This window comes from Triticum aestivum, chromosome 2A (genome assembly GCF_018294505.1).
Source record: "Triticum aestivum cultivar Chinese Spring chromosome 2A, IWGSC CS RefSeq v2.1, whole genome shotgun sequence".
NCBI classification, from domain to species: domain Eukaryota; kingdom Viridiplantae; phylum Streptophyta; class Magnoliopsida; order Poales; family Poaceae; genus Triticum; species Triticum aestivum.
In genome coordinates, this window is record NC_057797.1 from 217,370,974 (window position 1) to 217,381,262 (window position 10,289).

Sequence of the window (10,289 nt, forward strand, 5' to 3'; positions counted from 1 at the left end):
CGTTTTTCTTTTTCTCGGATTAAATCCGCGATTTTCCTAATCGTGATCTCAGATCCGATTTTCGTTTTAGTATAACTTTTCGCTCGTTTATCGGAATCAGGTGATTCAAGCGCCTGGAGTTTCATCTCGAAACCCTCTATCCGTTTAACCAACTTAAACCAGTTTTCGCTACTGTAAAAATTTGCCCTAGATCCAGATTAGTAGAACGAAGTTGATTTCTTTCGCCGTTTGACTTTCTTTGCTTCGTTTGATTTGATTCTTTTTGCCAACCAGAGTTCTTAAGTTGAACTTTCTAGTTAGATCTCTTATTTGACTTTTACCTGTGCATTAGATGAGTACTTATTGTATGCTTGTTTGTTTGTCTGCGATAGAATACCCGGAGTGCGCCGCTTTTTTCTTCGAATCACTAGGTTTCGCGGATCATCAGCAAGGCAAGTAACACTTTGATCATACATTTTCTACTACCCAGTTTTATTGCATTAGATCAATCGTCAAACATTGCATGATTAGGATCTAATTAAATTGTGGGATGGGAAGTAGATGAGGTAGTACCTATTACCTGTTTATTATCAAACCTTTGGGAGTTACTTCTACGTTTGCTTATTATGCCATGCTATGCTAGTAGACGTGGATTGGGTGAGTGATATCCATGACAGATGTGAGTTTTGTTAATTAATGGTTATCTAAGGTGGCAACTTAAACACACATCTGGGTGGATTGAGGCACCTGGGTATTCCAGGACTTGCCTGTTTTCTTTTGGACCGCCACCCAGGCTCAAAGGGATCATGAGACTATTCATACTAGAAACTTCCGTGTGCAGCCACAAGCTATTATGGGCTCTAGCATAGTTGACTACGTCGTGTGAACTCTTACAGTGGTAGACTAGCAGATGTAGGGGATGTAGGTGGTACGGTCTACCCGATCTAAGGTGCTAGCGCTTCTGAAAGACTATGTCTCAGTTATCTGTCTTCTCAAACACCATGTAGTGCGAGAAATCCAACGGAGGAGATCGAGTCTTGTGGGGAAAAGTGCGCAAACCTCTGCAGAGTGTATTAAACTAATCATGGTTAGCCGTGTCCCCGGTTATGGACATCTTGAGTATCTAGTACCTGGATTATCATGTGAATCTCAACATGTTACTCTAAATTAAGTTTGTTGGGTTTTTGTTTAATGATGATTACCTTAATTGGGATTGAGGATGCTGTCAACCATTCTCAGTGTTTAACAACTACCATGATAGTTAAATAAAATTTATTCCTTTGCGGTAGGGAAAAATTGGCTTTACGCAAAACTGTAACCATAGAGCTTTCCACCAGCCAAATATGCATATAGTATAGTTGTTTCATTCCATTACTCTCTATGTGTTACCTTGCCAGCATATTCCATGTGCTGACCCGTTTCGGGCTGCAACGTTAATGTTGCAGACTTTTCAGACGACGATTAAGGAGTTTTAGGTCGTGGTTTTATACTCAATGATGTCATTGGAGTTGATGGCCTCACTTATCTTACAAGCCTTCCGTTGTTATCGTTATTAGATGGCCTTAAGCCATATTATTGTAATAAGTTCTTTTTTGAGACACTCGATGTAATAAGTGTGTGATTTCTACTCTGTTATAAATCCTCCGAGTACTGTGTGGTGTCAGCATTACTGATCCAGGGATGACACCGGAGCACAGAGATCATACTGGTTGAGGTCTGGTCGCTACAGTAATGAAGAAAACGATGGGCAAGATATCATTAAAATATATGATGCCTGGTTAAACAGGATGGCATTGCACATTTCACATATATTATGGCTGGCTAAAAGACATGAGACTGCATAATTCCCATATACGATATAGAAACTAAACAGGTGGCATTACAGAACATGTCTAAACTAAGCAGATGACATATATGATGTCAAAAGTAGGCACTGCAAGGCAACATATGCATGATATGACTAACATCATCATGCCAAGGTAGACCAAACACCTTGGGGGTAAATAGGAGTGGTCAGTGGCGTCTGAATCCGCCTCAGTACAGATATCTTCCTCTAGATTACAATCTGGAGAGGGGTGGGGAGGGTTTGCCATTGAACCCATCATGGAGAGATGTCTGCATGACATTGTATTGCCGCGCAAAACTCTTCTCTTTTTCTCTACATGTTCAGCATGACTGTGTACAATATCTGACATGCATACGAAAAAATATGGTGAGATTATGTAAGGAGAGCATGCAGAAATTTAGAGTGATGGTAACAACCAGTGGATCGACGTTTTTCCATTGAACCAAAATAGCCCTAAGGGATCGATGTGAATGTATAGTAATAAGTGATGCAACAAGTGTACAACCTCTTTGCCATAGTCGTGTCGACATCAGCATCATTGGGTTGGTCGCTGAAGCAGTTGAGGCAGAGGTGGCCGTCGGAGGTGTGGAGGAAGATCTGAGGAATCTGTAGACAGCGTCCAGGGCACTGCTCTATTGTGATGGATCGTTCTGTCATTGGAGCAGCTCCGGTGAGCCGTAAGACGTCAAGGCTGAACAGGACAAGACATACATCGTCAATCTCAAGTGGGATTCTAATAGCATCTCCAATAGATGATGTAAAATGGATGTAAAATTAACATCACCGAAAACCACCTGACTACAAACAGATGAGGTAAAAACTGTTGACTCTGAACTTAACTGTCAAAACTGAAATTTACTGTGGAATCTGAATGCTACTGTCGAAACTAAACGCAATGGTAGCAGAGAGGCACTTGACATGTAGTTTAGGGAGGGCCTGCAGTTCATCTTCAACCTGCACCCCCCTGAGCCGCCAGCCACCACCGGCCGAACCACCGGCCCCAGCGCCACCTCGCCGCCCCAAAACAACTCGCCATCGCCGCCCCGGCCAGCCCTCTAGGCCCCCCGCCCCCACCCTAAACCCTAAGATAGATAGTGGGGTACCTCTCCGGCGAGCCCACGTCCCCGCTGCGGGTGGTTCTTCCTTAACTTCGGCGAGCCCCCCCAACCCCTGAAAATCGACTGACCCAAAAGTCGATTCAGTCGACTGAAGTGTGGCTTAATCGGAGTAGAGCAGCAGCACGAGCGAGCAGGAGAGCAACAGAAGTAGCTGGGTGAGCGAGTGATCGAGCGAGAGCCGGAGCAGTAGCAGCGCGAGCGAGCGAGCGAGAGCCGGAGCAGCAGCAGCAGATCCGGCTGGTATGGACGCTGCCACCGAAGGGGCCTCGCACTGGGGGAGAGCCGCCGTGGAGATGTTGCCCGCGACGCCGGCTTCAAGGTAGCCGCTCCATGGGGGTGCGGGATGGAGCAACGTCGGCGCCGGGAGGTCGAGTTAAGGAGAAGGTGCGATGCGATGAGTGTACAACCTCTTTGGTGGCGCCGAGTAGGCCTCTGCTTCGTCCGAGAAGTCAGTGAGGATGTTGTGGTTCCGATGGAGCAGGTTAAGGCGGCGCTGTGGGGATGGAGCAACCGCGATAGATGAGGCGATCGTCGGAGCAGCTCCTTGGAGGTGGAGGACGGGGCGGCTGAACCGGCGGGACAACGAGATGGACGACGGATCCTCGTCCGGGAAGGTGGATGAGGGACGTCGAGCTGTTGCGGTGGACGACATCGTCGACGAAGAGGCTCCGGCTGGGCAGTGGTGACGTGGCGGACGGAGGAGGGTGGGGTTTCGCAGCTGGAGCAGAGAGGTTATGACGGCCTGGGATTTTGAATGGCGAAAAGGGGGGCGATGGGAGGGGTGAAGCGTGACTTAGGGACGCGCTTGTCCAAAATGTAGGGTGTGTTACAAAAGTACCCCCCACCGATTTGAACTAGCGGCCCTTTCAGCTCATGGTTAGAAGGGGGATTTCGCGTGTCGGGATTTGGCAGCTGGAGGGAGTTTTCGCGCGCGTTGTAATTTCGGGATAGCAAGGCGCGGGTTGTGAAGGCGCCAGTTTTGGGAGCATGATATCTGAATTTTCGGGATATAACAAGACGCGGTTTGAATTTTAGGGACAAGCCTAACGTGTAGTAATATTGTACTTGTACGTACCAAATCAATTCGCACTTGCCTCAACCAAAAAGAAAACAAAAAAATAAAATTGTTCACACCACACAAAGAGAGAGTCTTGCCCCGTTTTACTATACAAATGCTATTCAAAGCTACTCCCTCCTTCCATCTATATAGGGCCTAATGCGTTTTTCGATGCTAACTTTGACCAAATATTACAGCAATGATATATGACATGCAACTTACACAAAGCACACCATTAAATTCGTATGTGAAAGGTTCTTTCAATGATATAATTTTCACATTGTGCATGTCATGTACTATTAATCTTGTCAATAGTCAAAGGCGGTCTTAAAAATCTCATTACGCCCTATATAGATGGAAGGAGGGAGTATGAATCCATGTTATGTCCGATTAATTTTTTTCGCTTGTTGTATAATGCATGTAACCTACTCATACCAACATTTTAGTGCATTCCAAATGTCTATACTACCGCTGCAATTCGAACTAAATTTGAATTTGTTTCTCTATTTCAATAAGAATCTACAATCATGATTGTTGCCAACTTCAACCATCATAGTTTCCTTGCTATCTGCCAGATATAAATCGGACGGCCTATAATGCAGGATGGCAGGCACACCATCATCAACAACTCCGTTTTATATAAGAGTAGAGATAAAGTATATTAAATGTAGTATAACATGTTCATAACCACACCATGTGTATCACCGTTATATATATTCACACATGCATCGGTTTGAAACACTATGATAAATTCTTCAAATATCCGAATTCGCTTTCTATAATGAAGTATATATGATCTCTATTCGTCTTTTACACCCACACAACCCTCTTATCTTTGTAGCTAGCGCTAACTTTCTCTTGTGCATGCACACGCCCGCATCCCTCTCACCCTCCCTCGGCATTCTCTACCTCCATCGCGCAAATTCGTCTTTTCACTTTAGGTTGTTCACCCACGGTGTGTGTAGGCCCCCCAGCTCCTTCTTTACAGCACACATCGATCGATATGCCTCTCTAGCCAGGTGTGCCTAGCACAAACACAAGCTTCCCCTCTTCTCTTGTCACCGTCCATGCCTCACTCCCACCACTTTTTTCATCGTTCTCGTACTCGCACACTCCTCCCCCCTCGATATAGTATGCCTCTCGTACCACCTCCTACATCCATCCCTCTCTCTCTATCCTTCTCCTCGTGCCTCATTTCCTTCTAACACACACATGCATGTATACCGATCGATCTCCCAACATATACCTAGATCGACTTTAGCTACCCCCCCCCCATCGATCGACGTACCTCACAAGTTATGTCTCTCCTTTCTCTAACAAAGGGCGATTGATCTTCCTATGTAGTTACGTCTGCTTACCACATCCACATCGTCCCCCCTCATCATTCGTGCATGCCTCCTGACCCGTCTCTCACATGCATGTGCACAGACAACAACAACCATCTCCTCTCTTATTGATATTGCGGGTGTGCCCTCCGTTTGTCTAGCAAGCCTATCCCACCATTTGTTAGAAGCAACTCCACTACCACCCCCTCCAACACTCTAGCTCTTCTCTCTCCCAAACTTATTCCTCTCCTGCACATATGCATGGATGTCGATCGATCTCCCTTAATACATGAGGCAGATCGATCTCCTTAATACATGAGGTAGGCCTCTCTCCTCCTCCACACATATACCAGCCATTGTACCTCTATAGTTAATTGGGCCTCCCTCTTCCCCCACCACACACCGATAGTCGAGCGCTGCAGGTAGATATCCATGCCATAGAGACAAACTGCACATGTCCCATCTCACGTTCCAGTAGGCCAGCCACTCTATATCTTTGATGTGGGCACACACAAATTCGATGGCACTCTTTATCGATCGCGCGCGCGCACACACACACATCATCCCTCTCTTCGATTCTATGGACACCTCAAGCCAATGATACCTCCACTCTCTTCTCGTGGATCGCCCCCTCTATATATATGTTATATCCAGGACTCTATTTCACATACATTGCATATGTTACATTTTTTGATTGACCCCCCCCCCCAAACTCTCAAAAACCCACACACTATATCTCTCTAGGTTTGTATCTCTCTCACACAACCCCACGTAGGTGGTGTACGTATACAAGAAGAGAATAGGTGCACCGTGCACATACTCATGCTTCGTGCCCAGCCACACCCGCGCGGGTACACGGTGGAGCTCATTTCTTTATAAAATGGCAGCCCACGTGCTAATTTGAACGCCTGTAGCAGTTGTTTACCTAGGGAGGTCGTGTACCACGCGTGCACGAAACAAAGTTTGACTTGACACGTTGCTGCGTTATTTTTAAATAAAGTTATAGCGCTCAATGGCACGTACACAGAATATAAAATGATTTTTATGCAGAAAAAGGTAGTCCGCTCACTATATACAATGGAGCATGCTTGCCTGGTTTGTCGCTCTTCAGAGTATCTCACACAAGGCTGTGGTGGCCTCTCTCTCTCACCGTTGGTCACTGATCCGGCCGCATCCCGTCCGCCGGGGGAAAGGGAGTGCGGTGGCCTCTCTCTCTCTCACCGTTGGTCACTGATCCGATCGCATCCCGTCCGCCGGGGGAAAGGGAGGAAGTGCATCGTTTCTCCGTTCAACGGCGCCGAGGCAGCACGTTCTGATCTACGGTACACGCCGTTCTCTCTGACCAATCTCCGGCGCGGCAGGGCCTAGGCCACCTGCTCGCAGATTCCGCCTGCCGCCGCTCACCTAGTTACATCCCGACGACCTCCAAGTATCCCCTCCAGCCTTGCTCCACTGCCCGTCTTCCCACATCACTGCATGTGGATCTTCCATAGTTCTTTGCCCGAAATGTAGCTCGTCCGACGTACTTTCCATATTGCATTCTCATCCTCACACCGTTTTAGACAAAGACAATCGTGTTGTTATCTTCCCTTAGGACAAGGAATATGCTTCTTTTTGTCGTCGCATGTGTCATCAATTGTTATTGGCCAGTAATTGTTTCCTTTCTACCTCTTTTTTGCAAACAGGGCTATCCATTTCACCTCGTTGCTATTGCGACCTTTTGGTGAACTGCACAAATCACTTTTTTCTTAAGAGTGTTTTGTGCAGTTGTACTAAAATGTCACACGGGCAATGTCTCTACATTTCAGTGCGACTGCACAAAGGGAGATTGGTTTTGCTCTATCCTCCTCATCCAACTCCGAGCCTAATCTTCTCCAACTAGTTAGTCTTAAGAGAGACAGCAAAGGTGACCGGCTTCTATTTGTGTGTTTATTGTTTCATCAGCAGTCCTCTATTATCGTAATCACACTTAATATCTTTGGAACAGGGACGCTCAGCTCTATTTTAGTGGAACTGCACAAAATGATCGGAATGTTGCATGCTCCAGACAGCTACTTTTTTCCCAACATGCCTTGTTGATTTAGACAGAGCTGGGGGGACGTTGCTGCCAATGAAAGCATGGATCAATTTTAATTTAACACCTTCTCACAACTCTGTCTTTAGTTGTGATGTAATTATTAGCTCTGATATGCTAATAATTGACATGCATTAGCAAGGAAGTTGGTTTTTTATTGTTTCCGAAAGAGCATCGATGGCAAGACACGCGGAACAAAAGCTGAAAGCTCACACCATTGTACAATTTCATGTCGCTGGAAAATTATTTGTATAGTACGTCAATTATGTAAACAAATGATGGAAGCTTGATAGCATTGCCAGAAGCCTCTTCATCATCCGGGTCCATGTGCCATGCACAAAATTATACTCCTTCGTTCCTAAATATTTGTCTTTTACTAATTTCAAATGGGCATATTTTAGAGTGTAGATTCACTCATTTTGCTTTGTATGTGTACTCCCTCTGTTCCTAAATATTCTATTCGTCTTTCTAGAGATTTCAACAAGTGACTACATATGGAGCAAAATGAGTGAATCTACACTCTAAAATATGTCTATATACATCCATATGTGCCAGTCCATTTGAAATCTCTAAAAAGACAAATATTTGAGTAGTCACTCGTTGAAATCTCTAGAAAGACAAATACTCCGGAGTATATTTAAGAACCGAGGGGGTAGTGCACAACCGCATGGGAGACTCAGCCCGGTCGTTGCGCCGCATTAATAGTGAGTAATGAGCAGTCAAATCATAAGCCCCACCTTTCCCACTGTAAGTTGCTTTGAAGAAGCAACTATCAATACGCTCTTCTTTGAATCTGCTCATACTACTCCATCCCTCACTGTTTATACAGTGCGCTTTAGAAAAAAGAAAAAATATGTGGGACCAAGGCGACTAGCGATCGGCCTGAAAAATAGCATTGGTAGTTATAGCATGACATCTATTACTAGACGGAATAATGCATACACACATGCATGCAGTGCTTCCACCCCGGGTACACACATGCATGCACTTACTCCACTCCGTAGTAGTACAGTACATGGAGAGAAAATTGTGGACTTGATTGCGGTTACCACGCCCTCATTAATTGAGCATTAAACCAAACGCGTCTAAAGTCTCTCTGGTGGTGGAAATGCATTGAGAGAAATGCATCATAATGAAGCGCACCCTGTAAACTGTGACGGAGGGAGGAGTAGTATGAAGGTGCAAAACCAAGTACGCGTATTGCCAGTCGGTCAACGCACCTCCTCTTGGTATATCACTGACATGTGTGACAGGAGTGTGAGCAAACCGATCTCAATTGATGGCAAAGAGCCAACCCGCCGTTCCTTGAGAGAGACGAGGAGCGAGAACACACAGACGGGCTCGCACGGTGGCCAAGATATATTCGAGCATGGTTGGTTGATCGATATCATTCATTACATGTTGGGCTGCCGTTTTCCGCCCTTCTCCGGAATAAACGTGTACTTTATCAGAGATAAAAAAATAAGAGTACAGACGCTCCACCATGCGGTTCTAGTAGTAGTAGTACTCGTACTACTGCGCTTGGCTCTTCGCCTCTTCGTGAAGTCGAAAAATGATGGTACTCCGCATGTTGGGTACTATAGTGTATGCCTCTGACAATCTGACACCGAATGGACTGATGCATGTCCACCAAGGGTAGGTTGCATTAGTCAAAAGGCGTAAGCGAGCTTCACCTTGTCCTGCAAGCTTCTCCTCATTCTGTGAGTTGACGGGACACACCAAAAAGTAGTGCTAGTCCATACTCCCTCCTTTCCGGTTAATATGGCTTAATCTTTTTTGCGGGTAAATGAGAGAGCTTTATTCATATATAAGCATTCTTAGGACGATCATCCAAGACACTGGTCACTAGGAAGCGAGGTACCCCACAAAAAAAGAAGTAGGAAGCGAGGTGTTTCATCAAGCCAGCTGTCGGTGTCAAAACCGGCGGATCTCGGGTAGGGGGTCCCGAACTGTGCGTCTAGGCGGATGGTAACAGGAGGCACGAGACACGATGTTTTACCCAGGTTCAGGCCCTCTTGATGGAGGTAAAACCCTACGTCCTGCTTGATTAATATTGATGATATGGGTAGTACAAGAGTAGATCTACCACGAGATCAGAGAGGCTAAACCCTAGAAGCTAGCCTATGGTATGATTGTATGTTCGTCCTACGGACTAAAACCCTCTGGTTTATATAGACATCGGAGAGGGCTAGGGTTACACAAAGTCGGTTACAATGGTAGGAGATCTACATATCCGTATCGCCAAGCTTTCCTTCCACGCCAAGGAAAGTCCCTTCCGGACACGGGACAAAGTCTTCAATCTTGTATCTTCATAGTCCAGGAGTCCGACCAAAGGTATAGTCCGGCTATCCGGACACCCCCTAATCTTGGACTCCCTCAGTAGCCCCTGAACCAGGCTTCAATGACGACGAGTCCGATGCGCAGATTGTCTTCGGCATTGCAAGGCGGGTTCCTCCTCCAAGTACTTCATAGAAGATTTTGAACACAAAGGTAGTGTCCTGCTCTGCAAAATAAGTTTCCACATATTGCCATAGAGAGAATAATATTTACACAAATCTAATCTGCTGACGTATTCCATAGCGTGACATCACACCATGACCAAGTCTTTATTCGAATCGTTTTACTTTCCCACCTCAGCGCGTTTAGCGAGGCGGTTTCCTTGGCACGTCTTGTCAAAGCATAGATCGTGTCCCCTTATTCCGGGATTCTCATCAATACGGGCGTGGGTAACCCAACCATACCTATTGGTATGTTTTCTCGATCAAAGGCGGGTCCCAAACGGTCACGGGGAGGGCCCTTGGTATTCAACCTCTTATAAAGAGACCAAGGCCTTACTCCTTTCTTTCAATCTCAAACGAGTTCGCCCTTCGCCTCGAGTTCCAACACCCAA